At 47.7% G+C, this 14,683-nt stretch overlaps 1 protein-coding gene across 1 annotated transcript in view; it reads left to right on the top strand.

Moving 5' to 3' along the window:
* Nucleotides 1-14,683, top strand: part of DCAF13 (DDB1 and CUL4 associated factor 13) — a 148,378-nt gene that overhangs the window by 71,093 nt on the left and 62,602 nt on the right. The window lies entirely within an intron of this gene.

Genomic DNA, 14,683 nt, shown 5'->3' with positions numbered 1-14,683 from the left:
GTAAAAGGTGTACGGCATAGAATAATGCTTAGTACCGCCTAAGCGGCATTGGGTATCCTAACTTTAATAATAATAATAATAACAGCTTACATACCGCAATACCGTGAAGTTCTATGCGGTTTACAGAAGATTAAGCAAAGGTAACAAATTGAATTGACTTTTAAGAGGGAAGGAAGAAAGAGAATTAATAGGACAGGAAATTCATTGTTGAGGAGAGAGTGATCAAAAGGACAAGTTAATCGCTATAGAGGGGAGAGAGAAGAGAGGATCAGTTGTCTAGATGCTTTAGGAACAAGTGTGTTTTTAGACATTTCCTAAATTCCCCATAAGTAGTGGGCAAAAGCAATTGTTCTAGGTCTTTACCCCATGATGCTGCTTGGTGTGAGAGAAGGTGTTCATGGTGTTTTTTCAGTTTACAACCTCGAACTGGGGGGGGAAACGAAATTGGAATGTGAACTTCTCTTGTGTCTGTTGGCTGAGAAGGAGAAAAGGTCTGTAATGTATTTAGGGGCAAGTCCATGTAATGCTTTAAAGCAGAAGCAGGCAAATTTAAACTTTACGCGCGCCGCCATTGGCAGCCAATGCAGCTGCCGGTTTTAGGGTGTCACGTGGTCAAACTTCCTCGGCTCAAAGATCAGTCTGACTGCTGCATTTTGCATCAATTGTAAACGTTGCATATTCTTTTGGGAAATTGCTAAATAAGCGATGTTACAGTAGTCAAGTAGACTTAGTACGAGGGATTGGCCTAGGGTTCTGAATGCCGATGTATCGAAATAAGCTTTAATGGATCTGAGTTTCCAGAGAGTAAAGAATACCTTTCTGATTAAGGAGTCTACCTGGTCTTTCATGGTTAGGCATTGATCCAAAGTTACACCTAGTATCTTAATGGTGGGCTGGATAGGGTAACTAAGTTTATTGATACATAGTGGTGATTTGGTGTCAAGCAGATGTGGCAAAGCAACGAAGAAAGTTGTTTTTTCTGAACTTTAAGCATACTGTATTTATGCCAGGACTCTCTTCATCTAAATACCTGCACCTAAGTTAGGTACCTAATTCAAAAAGAGGTGCTTAACTCAAAAACATGCCCATGATCCACCCCCTAACTATACCCACATTTAGGTAAGCATTTTGGACTAGTCGCCTACTTTTATAGAATTGCATTTTTTGAGTTGGACACCTTTCAGTTAAGTTCAATTAACATCAATTATGAGTTAAGTGTCATTTATTGGTGTCGATTAATCCTATTAACCAATTAAGTGCCTACATTGGCTAGGCACACCAATGTAGGCCTTTGCAAGTAAGTGCACTTGCATTAATAATTTGTAGTTGTAAACAAAAAAAAAGGTGCGCGCGTTAATGTGTGCATGCCAAAAGTCATATGAGGAGAGACTTGAGGAATTGAATTTGTATAGCCTAAAGCAGTGTTTTTCACTCCAGTCCTCAGAGACCACCTGGCCAGTCAGGTTTTCAGGATATCCACAATGAAAATGAATGAGAGAGATTACAAATCAAGAAGGCAGTGCACGCAAATCTATCTCATGGGGGTCTCTACGTAGGGGGCTGTGGGATCAGTGAGTGTGGGGGAGGGAGAGAGGAATCGGATCTCCCTGCCAGTTCAGCTGATCCTGGCAGGGGACTCCCCGAAACAGACTCTTGTGATCGGGATTCCCCTGAAATCAGCCTGGTTTTTTTTTTCTGCTCTTTGGGTGGTGGGAGGGGGTCGTGACCACTGGGGGAGTAAGGGGGGTATGCCTTAAACCCTCAAGTGATCATGTTGTTAGTTTGGTCATCTTTGGGGCACTTAGACCTGCTTTACATTTGTCTAAGTCCCGGCGTATAAGTTCCACCTAGGACGTACTGGGAAAGCTTTGATTGTTGCTTCAGAACGTCCAGGTTTAAGCCTGCCTGATGCCCGCCCATAACACACCTCCCAACATGTCCCTTTGAGCTCTGGACGTACAGCAACTTAGAAGTGATGCTGAATACCCAGAAAGTTTGTTTTATCAGAACTTGAAGGTACTTGCTATTAGGACGTCCAAGTGCCAACTTGGCTGGGTTTTTGGACGTTTTAAAGTTTTGATTATGCCTATCTATGTTATTATATGTATTTATCCCAGGACAAGCAGGCATGATATTCTCACATGTGGGTGACGTCATCTACGGAGACCCGATGCGGAAGCATTTTCAAGCAAACTTGATTGAAGATTTAAGTTTGCTCTGCTGCTCCACGCATGCGTGCCTTCCTGCTCCACTAGGGGGTGCATCCCCTCGTGGTCTCCAGTTCAAAATTTTCCGCGAGCCTAGAAGACGTGTTTTTCAGGCTCTGCCCCAACTGCCTTCTAGCACCGCGATTTTTTCTTGTTTTTTCACGATTAAGTCGCTGTGCGCGAATTCCTTACCTTTTTACTTGATTCCTGCTTCGTTTTCAACGACCCGGAGGCTTCCGGGTCCCCGTGGCCGCGTGGCTAATCGAGCCGCGGCTACTTTCGATTTAATGTCCTGGCCTTTGACCGGCTTTAAAAAGTGCACCCGGTGCGAGCGGCTTCTTTCTCTCACAGATCCGCATCGCCGGTGCATCCTTTGTCTGGGGGCGGCTCATCCAACCGACTCCTGCCCCCAGTGCGCTATTTTCCAAAACCGGGCCCTCCGCCGAAGAAAAGCCCGCATGGCGGATCTCTTCACCCCGGACCAACCCTCCACCTCGGCCTCGAGGTCGGCCCTGGCCTCGGCCCCGGCTTTGACCTCGGCCCCGGAAACCTCGGCATCGCCTCGAGACTCGACCCCGAAGCCCTCGGGACAACAGAAAGCCTCGGCTCCGGGTAAGTCCCCTCTTCCCTCTTCAGGTTCTGTAACAGCGAAGAAGCCAGCCTCGGGGACAATGGCGACGCATGGCGGAAGCCCCATGCTTACAGCCCCGTCTAAGCCCTCCAAGCCTTCGGGCCGTGCCTCCACCACATGGGAATACTCTGATACGAGGTCGCCCCCGGTGGAGCGCACCGAGGCAGTGGACATGCCTTCGATGCTGTCCGTGCCCGTCTTCCAGGACCTACTCCGAGCGATGATCACGTCGGAGCTGTCCGCTGCAATGGCCCAGTTTCAATCGGCCTCGACCTCGAATGTGCCAGACCAGCCTGAGCCTCACACCGAACAACCTCGAGGAAAGGTGCGCAACCCTCGCCGCATCCCATCCTCCTCGGACTCCTCGCCGAGACGCCCGAGACGTTCCCCCTCTGCGGACCGCCGAGGGGCAAAACGTCGGGCTGGAACGACAGAAACCTCGAACCGCCGTACCTCCAAGAAGGCCCGAGGTTCACCAACCCTACGAGGCCGTTCTCCCACACCTCGTACGGGACCACTAAGGGTGGCTGAGTTATCACTCTCCAACCCGCGCATCCTCCGAACCCCCCCTCGGACGCATTCTCCGAGGGAGTCCGGATCGAGGTCACCAATCCGACATCGATCGGTACCCCTAACCCCGGCATCGTCTCCGAGGGGCTCCTCGAGACGCCGAAGATCGACAACCCCGGAACACTCTCACAGTGCTTCCCCAGCCTCGGAGCATGGATCAGAGCACGAACCTCGATACTCGAGGGAAGCCTCCTTATCCTTCTCCACCCGACGAAGGTCTCGTTCCCCGACCCCGCACGGGACCCCGGGGACATCTCGCCCATCCTTCACTCGCTTTGTCCAAGACATGGGCCACGCATTGGACTTAGACCTCCAGTCCGACTCCAGATACTCTAAGGAGTACCTGGCGGAGCTGGATATGCCATCACTGCCCAGAGAGTCCCTTCGCTTACCACCTAACCCGGTACTCCAACAGGCCTTCTTCAGGAACCTGGAGACCCCCTACATGGTCACGGCCGTACCCTCCAAAATGGAGGCCAAGTACCGCACAGTACCTTACCCGGGATTCGAGCAACCACAGCTCTCCCACCAATTGCTGCTAGTGGAATCCTCCTTGAAAAAGGCTCACCCGTCCCGGGTCTCAGCAGCGGTCCCCCCAGGCCGAGAAGGCCGAACCCTGGACAAGTTCGGCAGGAGACTATACCAAAACGCAATGATGGCCTCTAGGGTGCAAAGCTACACTTTCACCTTCACATCATACCTCAAACACCTCATTGGACTATTGAGAGCCTTTGAGACTGACCTACCGGCCTCCCGGCAGGGAACGTTCGGCCTACTTTTAGAGTCCCTCTCCAACCTGCGCCTTCATCTATTCCACGCGGCCTACAATGGCTTCGAACTCTCCTCCAGAGAAGCAGCCTTCGCTATCGCCATGCGCTGACTAGCTTGGCTGCGCCTGGTCGATATGGACCCCAACTTACAGGACCGGTTGGCTAACCTCCCCTGCGTGGGAAAGGAATTGTTCGATGACACTATTGAAGCGGCGACAAAACGCCTCTCCGAACATGAACGCTCATTTGCCGCCCTTGTCCGGCAAAAGCCCAAACCGCCAGCGCCCAGGCCATACAGGGCCCCTCCGCGCCGCTACCCACAAAAGTCCACCCCTGCTTTCTCGCGGCCCCCACCCAGACGTCCGCAAGCCCATCACAGGGCCATGCCCAAGTCTCAACCGCCCGCAACCACCAAACCATCCCCGTCCTTTTGACGGGACACGCGGAAGGGGGCGGGCCCCCTCCGCCATAGTCCCAGGCCGCCTTCCCATCGGAGGTCGACTCAAAGCCTTTTACCCTCGCTGGGAACAACTCACGTCGGACACATGGGTCCTTGGCGTGATCTCATCAGGGTACTCTCTCAACTTTCGGGCCATTCCCCCGGACAACCCCCCAAGGAATTGCCCTCCCAACCGGACTCAGCTACCTCTACTCCTCTCCGAAGCTCGAGACCTGCTTCGCCTGAGAGCAGTGGAGAAGGTCCCCCCCGACCAACGGGGGAAGGGCTTCTACTCCCGTTACTTCCTGGTACCGAAAAAAACGGGAGACCTACGCCCAATACTAGACTTGAGACGCCTCAACAAATTCCTGGTACGGGAAAAGTTTCGGATGCTCTCACTACCAACACTCTACCCCCTGATCGACGAGGGCGACTGGCTCTGCTCCCTCGATCTCAAGGAGGCGTACACACATGTCCCAGTGCACCCCGCTCACCGCAAGTTTTTGCGTTTCCAAGTAGGGGACTGGCACCTACAATACCGAGTCCTCCCCTTCGGACTAGCATCATCACCTCGGGTCTTCACCAAGTGCCTCGTGGTGGTAGCAGCAACCTTACACTCCCAGGGCCTCCAGGTATTCCCCTACCTGGACGACTGGCTAATCAAAGCCCCGTCCAAAGAAGGGGTTATCTCAGCAACCCAACAGACTATTACCTACCTACAAAGTCTGGGGTTCGAAATAAACTTCCCAAAATCTCAACTACGCCCCTCACAGTCCCTACAGTTCATCGGGGCCACGCTGGACACGGTTCGCCTCCGTTCCTTCCTCCCCCCTCCGCGCCTGGAGGCGTTAGTAAGTCTGAGCCGAAGGATCTCTCGGCTGACCTCAGTATCAGCCCCACAGATGATGACCCTCCTGGGCCACATGGCCTCCACCGTCCATGTCACACCCTTCGCCCGCCTCCATCTGAGAATCCCTCAATGGACCCTGGCGTCTCAATGGCGTCAAGACCGGGACCCGATCGACCACTCCGTGACAGTGACTCCTTCATTGCAACGATCGCTCCGCTGGTGGGCCGACTCTTCAAATCTTTCCAAAGGTTTGCTCTTCCTCACCCCACCCCACAGCAAGGTACTCACCACGGACTCGTCGGAGTACGCTTGGGGAGCCCATCTGGACAGCCTACGCACCCAAGGAATGTGGTCAGCACAAGACCGCCGCTGCCACATCAACGTGCTAGAACTTCGGGCCATCTACCTCGCAGCTGTAGCCTTCCAACATCTGCTCCGCGACCGAGTGGTTCTCATCCGAACCGACAATCAAGTAGCGATGTACTACGTAAACAAACAAGGGGGCACAGGGTCTTGGCCCCTTTGTCGGGAAGCCCTGCGCCTCTGGAAATGGGCAATCTCCAACAACACCTTCCTTCGGGCGGTGTACATACAGGGAGAACAAAACTGCCTGGCGGACAGACTCAGCCGCCTCCTCCAGCCGCACGAGTGGTCACTACACTCTCAGGCCCTACGAGGAGTGTTCGAACGGTGGGGGACGCCTCAAATAGACCTGTTCGCGTCCCCTCACAATCACAAGCTGCCTCTCTTCTGCTCCCGGATATACTCCCCGGACCGGCTCGAGGCCGACGCCTTCCTCCTCAATTGGGAGGGAAGGTTCCTGTACGCGTTCCCGCCGTTCCCTCTGATACTGCGGACGCTTGTCCACCTGAAAACAGTACAAGCCACCCTGATCCTGATTGCCCCTCGCTGGCCACGCCAGCCATGGTTTTCCCTTCTACTTCAACTCAGTGTCAGAGATCCACTGCCTCTGCCTCTGTTTCCCTCTCTACTGTCACAGGGTCAGGGTTCACTGTTACATCCCAATCTTCAATCTCTTCATCTGAATGCTTGGTTTCTCTCCCCGTGTCTCAATCAGTCAAGGAGATATTGGAGGCCTCTAGAAAAACCTCGACGAGAACCTGCTACTCCCAAAAGTGGACCAGATTCTCAACCTGGTGCTCCTCCCACAGCCAGGACCCGGTGTCGGTCCCCGTCCCCCTGGTCCTTGACTATCTACTTCAACTATCTCATTCCGGCCTAAAGACCAACTCCATTCGAGTACACCTCAGTGCGATTGCGGCCTTTCATCAGCCCCTGGAAGGGAAAGCCCTCTCGCTCCATCCCTTAGTCACTCGCTTCATGAAGGGCCTGCTGAACGTCCACCCCCCTCTCAAACCTCCCCCGGTGGTTTGGGACCTTAACGTGGTTCTGGCTCAACTAATGAAACCTCCATTTGAGCCCCTAGACAAATGCCATCCAAAATTCCTCACTTGGAAGGTAATTTTCCTACTCGCGCTCACGTCCGCACGGCGGGTTAGTGAGCTACAAGCTCTGGTAGCGGACCCACCCTTCACGGTATTCCATCACGACAAGGTGGTACTCCGCACCCATCCAAAGTTCCTACCTAAAGTAGTGTCTGATTTCCATCTCAATCAGTCCATTGTCTTACCTGTGTTTTTTCCCAAGCCCCACTCTCACCCCGGAGAAGTGGCGCTCCACACTCTTGACTGCAAAAGAGCGTTGGCCTTTTACCTCCAACGCACTCAGCCACACCGGAAAGTCCCACAACTGTTTTTGTCCTTCGACCCAAACCGGTTAGGTCACCCAGTTTCCAAACGCACCTTGTCCAACTGGTTGGCCGATTGCATCTCCTTTTGCTACGCTCAGGCTGGTCTCGCGCTGCATGGTCGAGTAACGGGACACAAAGTCCGAGCGATGGCAGCCTCCGTAGCCTTCCTCAGGTCAACACCTATTGAGGAAATCTACAAGGCTGCCACGTGGTCTTCGGTTCATACCTTCACCTCCCACTACTGTCTGGACTCCCTGTCCAGAAGCGATGGCCGGTTCGGCCAATCGGTGTTGCGAAATCTATTTGCTTAAATTGCCAACTTCCCTCCATCCCTCTTCAGTAAGCTTGGAGGTCACCCACATGTGAGAATATCATGCCTGCTTGTCCTGGGATAAAGCACAGTTACTTACCGTAACAGGTGTTATCCAGGGACAGCAGGCATATATTCTCACAACCCACCCACCTCCCCGAGGTTGGCTTCTTGGCTAGTTAAGTGAACTGGAGACCACGAGGGGATGCACCCCCTAGTGGAGCAGGAAGGCACGCATGCGTGGAGCAGCAGAGCAAACTTAAATCTTCAATCAAGTTTGCTTGAAAATGCTTCCGCATCGGGGCTCCGTAGATGACGTCACCCACATGTGAGAATATATGCCTGCTGTCCCTGGATAACACCTGTTACGGTAAGTAACTGTGCTTTATGGTGGGGGGAGAGATATTGGAGCTGGATAGAATGTTAGAAAGTTGATAGAATTGTTGTATGTATATTCTGGAGCCTAAAACTATTTATATGTATTTGCAAGTTTTATTTTAATGTCATTGATTAGAAAAAAAATGAAATAAAGATCTAGTATCAACAGTACAGTCGTATCATATCAGACATCTAGGGCAGAAGAAATACACTGCAGATAGAAATGAAGACAATTTTGGACTCTGACCAGTGGCCGACTGTGAAGCAGAGTGCTCTATTGGTTTTCATACTCCCATGAGGCCCAGTATACTAAGGAGTAATTAAGGCCTGTGGACCTCTGTGGTCTGTTCTGGGACATGACTCTATTTTAGCAACACATTTATAAAAAAGGTTATGTATAAGTAAACAACTTTACATAAATAATTCATACATATCTTGTCAGGATTTTGAAATACTTTTTAATTGATAGAAATTCAATCAGGTCTCATAAACTCTTACAGCCTGAAATGACAAAGGGTTGCTCAGCACTGCTGTAATCATGTGTAATATTTGAAATGACCTTCAAAATGCATTATCTTTTTATAAGCCACAACTGTAGATTTTTGCCCCTAAATTATGAGTGCATATTTCTAAACATTTATATTTAAATCAATATGCACCAGTCTACCATTTGGATCCATTCAATATATGCCAACAAACAACAGGATCAATAATATTCATATAAAGCAATTACTTTGTTTTCACTACAGAAGACCCTAGGTAGTAGTAATTATTTCTTAAAATCCTCACATTAAGAACACATCAATAAAGATTTTACAACTAGTTTTCATGCCAGTGAATCAGGCAGTTCTAATGATCAGTACAACTGTAACATGCCTTTGGCCAGTGATTCTTAATCTTTTTTGAGTCATGGACCCCTTTAAGAATCTGATGAAAGCTATGGACCCCCTTCCCCAGAAATATTCAATAAACACAGTTTTGCATGTAATGAATATAATGTACTTTATCGAGATTTGATTGTGTCATACATATATGACATACACAAAGTATTATTAAACTTTAAAGTAAACAATCTAAAAAGAAGCCACGCCTTTTATGCAAAAAGTAATGGCCTCTCATAATTATGAAATACAATCCTCTTGTGCAAATTAAAACAGATCTACTACTACTACGTTTTCTACTACCATTACTACTACTATATCTACTCTCGTTATCTGTGAGAAAAATAAAAAATTAACATTTATATTCACTGTACAGCCTGGTACTGTTATCTGACCCTCATGGACCCCCTAAAACCCATCCATAGACCCCCAGGTTAAAACCCCTGCTCTATAAATTACCTCTCACCCTTTCCAACATAATAACACAGTTGCTGATGGCAGATTAAGACCAGCATAGGCCATCCAGTTTATCTAAGAAGGTTGGAAGTATTGTTAACTGCCACATCATATATAGTATTATCCCTTCAAGCAATGTGAAAGCTATTTAAGTTTTGCTTTAAATGGAAACAGAGATCCTCTGTGCTTAATTTCATGCCTTTTTGAATTCCATCATCATTTTTGTCTTTCACCAGGAGGGTATTCCAAGCAGCCACCACCCTAACTGTGAAGAAATATTTCCTGATGTTACTTTAAATTTTCTTCTTTTCAGCAAGGAGTAGCCTAATGGTTAGTGTAGTGGGTAGGGAACCTAGGGAACTGGATTAGATTCCCACTGTAGCTCCTTGTGATTCTGGGCAAGTCACATAACCCTCCATTGTCTCACGTATAAAAAAAAAAAAAAGTTAGATTGTGAGCCCAAGAGGGACAGAGAACATACATGCATATAATAAATGTAAACCACTTTGATTGTTCCACAGAAAGGCAGTATATCAAGTTCCCTTACCCTTCATGTTAGACACTCTGGTTCTATAGTTTCTCCATCTTTGAAAAAGGTGTGTTTGTTCACCAATACATTTCAAGCATTTTAATATCTGTACCATTTCTTCTCTGATTCTCCTTTCTTCTGAATAGGACCTGATTAGATATTCAGGTCCTTCACTCTCTTCTCATATCTTTTGGAGCAGACTCTAAACAATTTTGGTTGCTCATCTCTGAACTGCTTCAAGTTTTTTATATCCTTAGTAAGATATGGCCTCCAAAACTGAACATACTCCAAGTGATATCTCACTAGTAACTTGTACATGGGAATTATCACTTTCTCCTGTTTGCTGGTTATGGCCCTCGCTATGTAGCCTAGCATCTTTTGACCACCACCTTGAGATCCTCAGACTATAACCTCAAGGTCTCTCTCCTAAGCTGCATCTTCTCATCCCCTACTGTATATCTCCTTTAAATTTCTACATTTCAAATACATCAATCTGCACTTCTTTGCATTAAATCTTAGCTGTCAAGCATTAGATCTGGATTTCCCAAACTGTTAGATGTGACACATCTGTGCTTGAGGCCATGATCTCCCCTACTGAAACAGCTTCCACTAATACATTGCATCAACTTTTAAAGTATGATTCTTAGTTTATAAAACACATATTTCCGGGGAGCCAGCATACCTGGCACAGTTTCTGACACCACACTGCATCGCACACTTAGATCTTCCCAGAAGAACCTGTTCATTGTCTCCTCTTTCCAAGAAATCAGATATAATGATGCAAGACAATCAGTCTTCTTAGGACAAGATCCCAGTTCAAATTCTACTATCTACTATACAAAGTAATACATGGAACAGCACCCAGCTACCTAAACAACAGACTACACCGTAACCTCTCACACAGATTAAGGAGAACTCAGAGCCTATTCACTCACCCCCCTCTCAAAGGAACACGACGAAAGAAACTATATGACAGCCTTTTAGCGACACAGGCAGCAAAGATCGATACTACCATCACCAATCTACTGACCAAATCAACAGACACTAAAGTATTCCGAAAAGAAATCAAAACTCATCTCTTCAAAAAACACTTCCCATCATCATAACCTCACAAAAGTATTAGAAAATGCTCTCATGACTACCCTACCACCACCACCAGCAACACCTTGAATCCGGACAGTATTATCTCTATTCGTCTAAACAACAGAATCCGGACAATATTATCTCTATTCGTCTAAACAACCTATCACTATCTACTATCTGCTATCAATTTCTCCTGGAAAAGTCCAGAATAACAATTGTAACTTAACGCATTCTTGATTACATGTACTGCAATGTTACTGGAAATGTCCAGTCTTCTAACTTGTAATCCGCTTAGAACCGCAAGGCACAAGCGGAATAGAAATCACTAATGTAATGTAATGTAATTTTCATCTTCCATACAAAAATTGAAAGGTGAACTTAAAGTATTCTTATTCACAGATGCATACATCTGACAATCCACTCCAGTCTACTCAGAGAGCACTGGCTATCAGCCTGGCCTACACAATCTCCTTTCTCATATATACCACCACTTTCTTTCCTATTAACACTGCAGTTCCTAACTTTTCCTCACACTTTGTTGGATTTACCTTCTCACTCTCCCCAGATTTTTCTTAAATGCACACCACTTAGGTATTAAGTTAATAAGCAGGATATAAGCCCCTAATAAACTTGGATAAGCAAGTCTTTATGATATGACTCTCAACAGGGTTGCAGACTTTGCTGCAGCAGTGACAATGGGCTCACAGCCCAAAGAAGATTGATAAGTGCTGCATTAGACCATTCTTCTAATATTTATAGATCACTTTCCCTGCTGGGTATCCACTTGTTTCACTGCAAAAAGGAAAGCTTTTCCTTCTAAACTTTCAGCGTTATCATTACCAAAGTTACCAAAAAGAATTTGCCCGAGGACCTATCCTTCAAGGGTAGATTGATCATTGGCACAAAAGGGCAGTGCCTGAAAGCCCACAGCAGCAGGGGGCCCACTCTCCCCTAGCTTCCATCTAGATGAATAATTTTGTATAGGTGTTTAGGGGCTCATGACCCTTAATGCTTGGGGGCACAGATCATGTTCAGTCCACCCTGCTTGAGGAACTCTTCTATTCACCTTTCTCTCTTCTGAGTGAATTCCATTTATCATCATACTAAGCTATGTGTCAGTCAGACCATTTCTACACCGGTTCACCATTCTGGGTCATAACTTTAGGCTGCTAAATTTATTCATGAGCTACTATGAGGAAAATTATAGGCTTTGTAGAATGAAATATTAGGCTCTTACCTGGATAATCTTCTTTCTGTTAATCTACTATGGATTCCATATGTGTGGTGATCAATTCATTCTTGTGAACTGGACTTGCAGAAGTGAGAATACTTATAGCTTTGAGTAGTGCTGCCCGATTCACGATTCGAATCGGTTCACCGATTCACTTTGGGTGAATCGATTTGAATTGATTTAAAACAAAAAAGATTCGGCTGACCCTCGCCCTCTAAAGCAGGAGCGGCAGCGCTGCTCTTACTGGCCGGCTGCTGCTGCACCTACTTTAGAGGGCAAGGAGGGAGGGTCAGTCAGGAAGTGCTGGCGTCCGGCTTCCCCCACTGGTGTCCAGCTTCCCCTCTGGCCTCCTGCACACTATTTACCTAATAGGAGCAGCCTGCAGAGATTATCGCGGTGCTAGCGATCTTTGCAAAGTGCTTCGGAGCTGTTTTCTCCGCCGTGATCTTGCCTCTGACGTCAGAGGAGGGGCAGAACTGTGGCAAAGGAAACGGCTCCGAAGCAGTTTGCAAAGATCGCTAGCATGCGATCTTCTCTGCCGGCTGCTCCTATTAGGTAAATGGTGCGCGGGAGGCCGGGGGGAACACGCAAGCCTTCCCGGGGGGATATGGGGGGGTGGGACAGACCTTCAGGGGGGAATAGGCCTGGGGGGGGGGAATGCCTTCAAGGGGGAAACAGGCCTTCAGGGATGGTGGCACAGGCTTTCAGGGGGGACAGGCAGGCCTTCAGGGGTGGAGTGCAGGCCTTCATGGAGGACATGCCTTTAAGGGGAGGGGAAGTACAAGCCTTCAAGGGGGAGAAAGGCCTTCAGGGGTGGGGTGCAGGTCTTCAGAGGTGGGGTGCAGGCCTTCAGGGGGGACAGACCTTAAGGGAGGGGGGCCCTGGTGTAGAAGTACATGGAGGGAAGGGGATTCAAAGATGTGCATATGCCAGACTTTGGGGGGGGGAAGAAATAATGAGTCTAAAAATAGAGGAGAGGGAGAGAGATGTTGGACAATGGGATTTAGGGAGGGAAGGACCAGAAAGGGAGAAAAGTTGGACACAAGGGATAGTGTGGAGGGGGGGATAGAGATACTGGATAGTTGGGAAAAGAAAAGGAGAGATGGTGGATCTTGGGGTGGTGGGGAAGGACAGAGAGATGCTGGATGAAAGGGTAGTTGAGAAAAGGTGGATCTGTGGATGGAGATGAAAAAAGGAAAGATGCCAGACCTCCAGGGGAGAGAAGGGAAATGAAAGGGGAGGACAGAGATGGCCGATGGATGGTTAGCATGAAGAAAGAAGGAGCTAAGCAAGTTATCGGAAGACAACCAGATTTGAATAATGACCAGACAACAAAAGGTAAAAAAAAAAATTTTATTTTCTGTTTTGTGATTACAATGTTAGATTTGAAACGTGTATCCTGCCAGAGCTAGTGTTGGACCGCAAATGTGAGCTAGGATTTAATAGAGAGAGGAAAAGTCTTTTTGTTTGTTTATTTTGTTTACACCACAGCGCCAATGTGGTTAGGAGAAGGCAAAGGGGGTGAAGAGGCTATAAAATAAACCCACCAGGATGTTTGAAAAAAAACACCCAATTGGGCAGGAAAATCGAATCGAAATTTTTTTTTTTTTTTTTCCTGAATCGGGCACCACTAGCTTTGAGCACCTCTCAAATAAAGGTGGAGCCCAGTGCACCCTCCAGTTATGTCCCAAAGCAATCGAGCTTCACTGGAACAGATGTCAAAGAATGATGGATACAGGGAATCTCCCTGCATACAATAAACAATTCTGTTCTGCAACTTAGAAAACAAAAATTAGAACAAATTATCATAGCAATCGGAAAACTAAGTAAGGGAACCAGAGGCTGAGGAATACACTTACTCATACCGGATTTCTTGGCATGTAGACGTCTGGCTTGAACTTGCCTGCAATACCAAGGACCCAAAAGTGGAGTCCTCTCGAGTTGCCACTTTTAAAATCTGGAAAACATAAGTAGAGTAGACCAAGTAGCCGCTCTACAAATCTCTGCAGAAGGAACTGCCCGAGACCCTGCCCAGGAAGAGTCGACACTCCTGGTCGAGTGTGCCCTGGTGGCTGCTTCCTGAAAGCAATGTATGCCAAAGAGATGGCCATGTGAATCCATCTAGCAATAGAGACTTTAGATGCTGGCTTGCCAAGCCAGGAGTGGCTGGTAAGCATGAACAGGTGGTTAGAAAGGCGAAAGTCATTTGTCCTTTTCAAGTATTGGAGCAAAACCCTGTGGATGTCCAGCTTCTTCAAAACTCTATCCTGTTTTGTCAGACACCATAGATTGTTTGAGCCTGTAGATTGAAAAGCAGGAAGACAAACCACCTGGTTGATGTGGAAATCTGATGCCACCTTTGGAAGAAAAGAGTGCACAGCATAAGGAATGCCTTCACCCGTGACTCTGAGGAAATATTCTCTGCAGTAAAGTGTCTATAGCTCCGAGATTCACTGTGCTGAAACAATCACCACCAAAAACAGTTTTAATTTTGAGGTCCAAAAAGGAAAGCATCCTTGAGGGGCTCAAATGTAGCTTTAGCGAGACCCTTCAGAACAACATTAAAGTTCCACATTG

Source organism: Geotrypetes seraphini, chromosome 2 (assembly GCF_902459505.1).
Source record: "Geotrypetes seraphini chromosome 2, aGeoSer1.1, whole genome shotgun sequence".
Taxonomy (NCBI): domain Eukaryota; kingdom Metazoa; phylum Chordata; class Amphibia; order Gymnophiona; family Dermophiidae; genus Geotrypetes; species Geotrypetes seraphini.
Note: the sequence above shows the minus strand (reverse complement) of the source record. Positions and strands in the feature narration are given on the sequence as shown.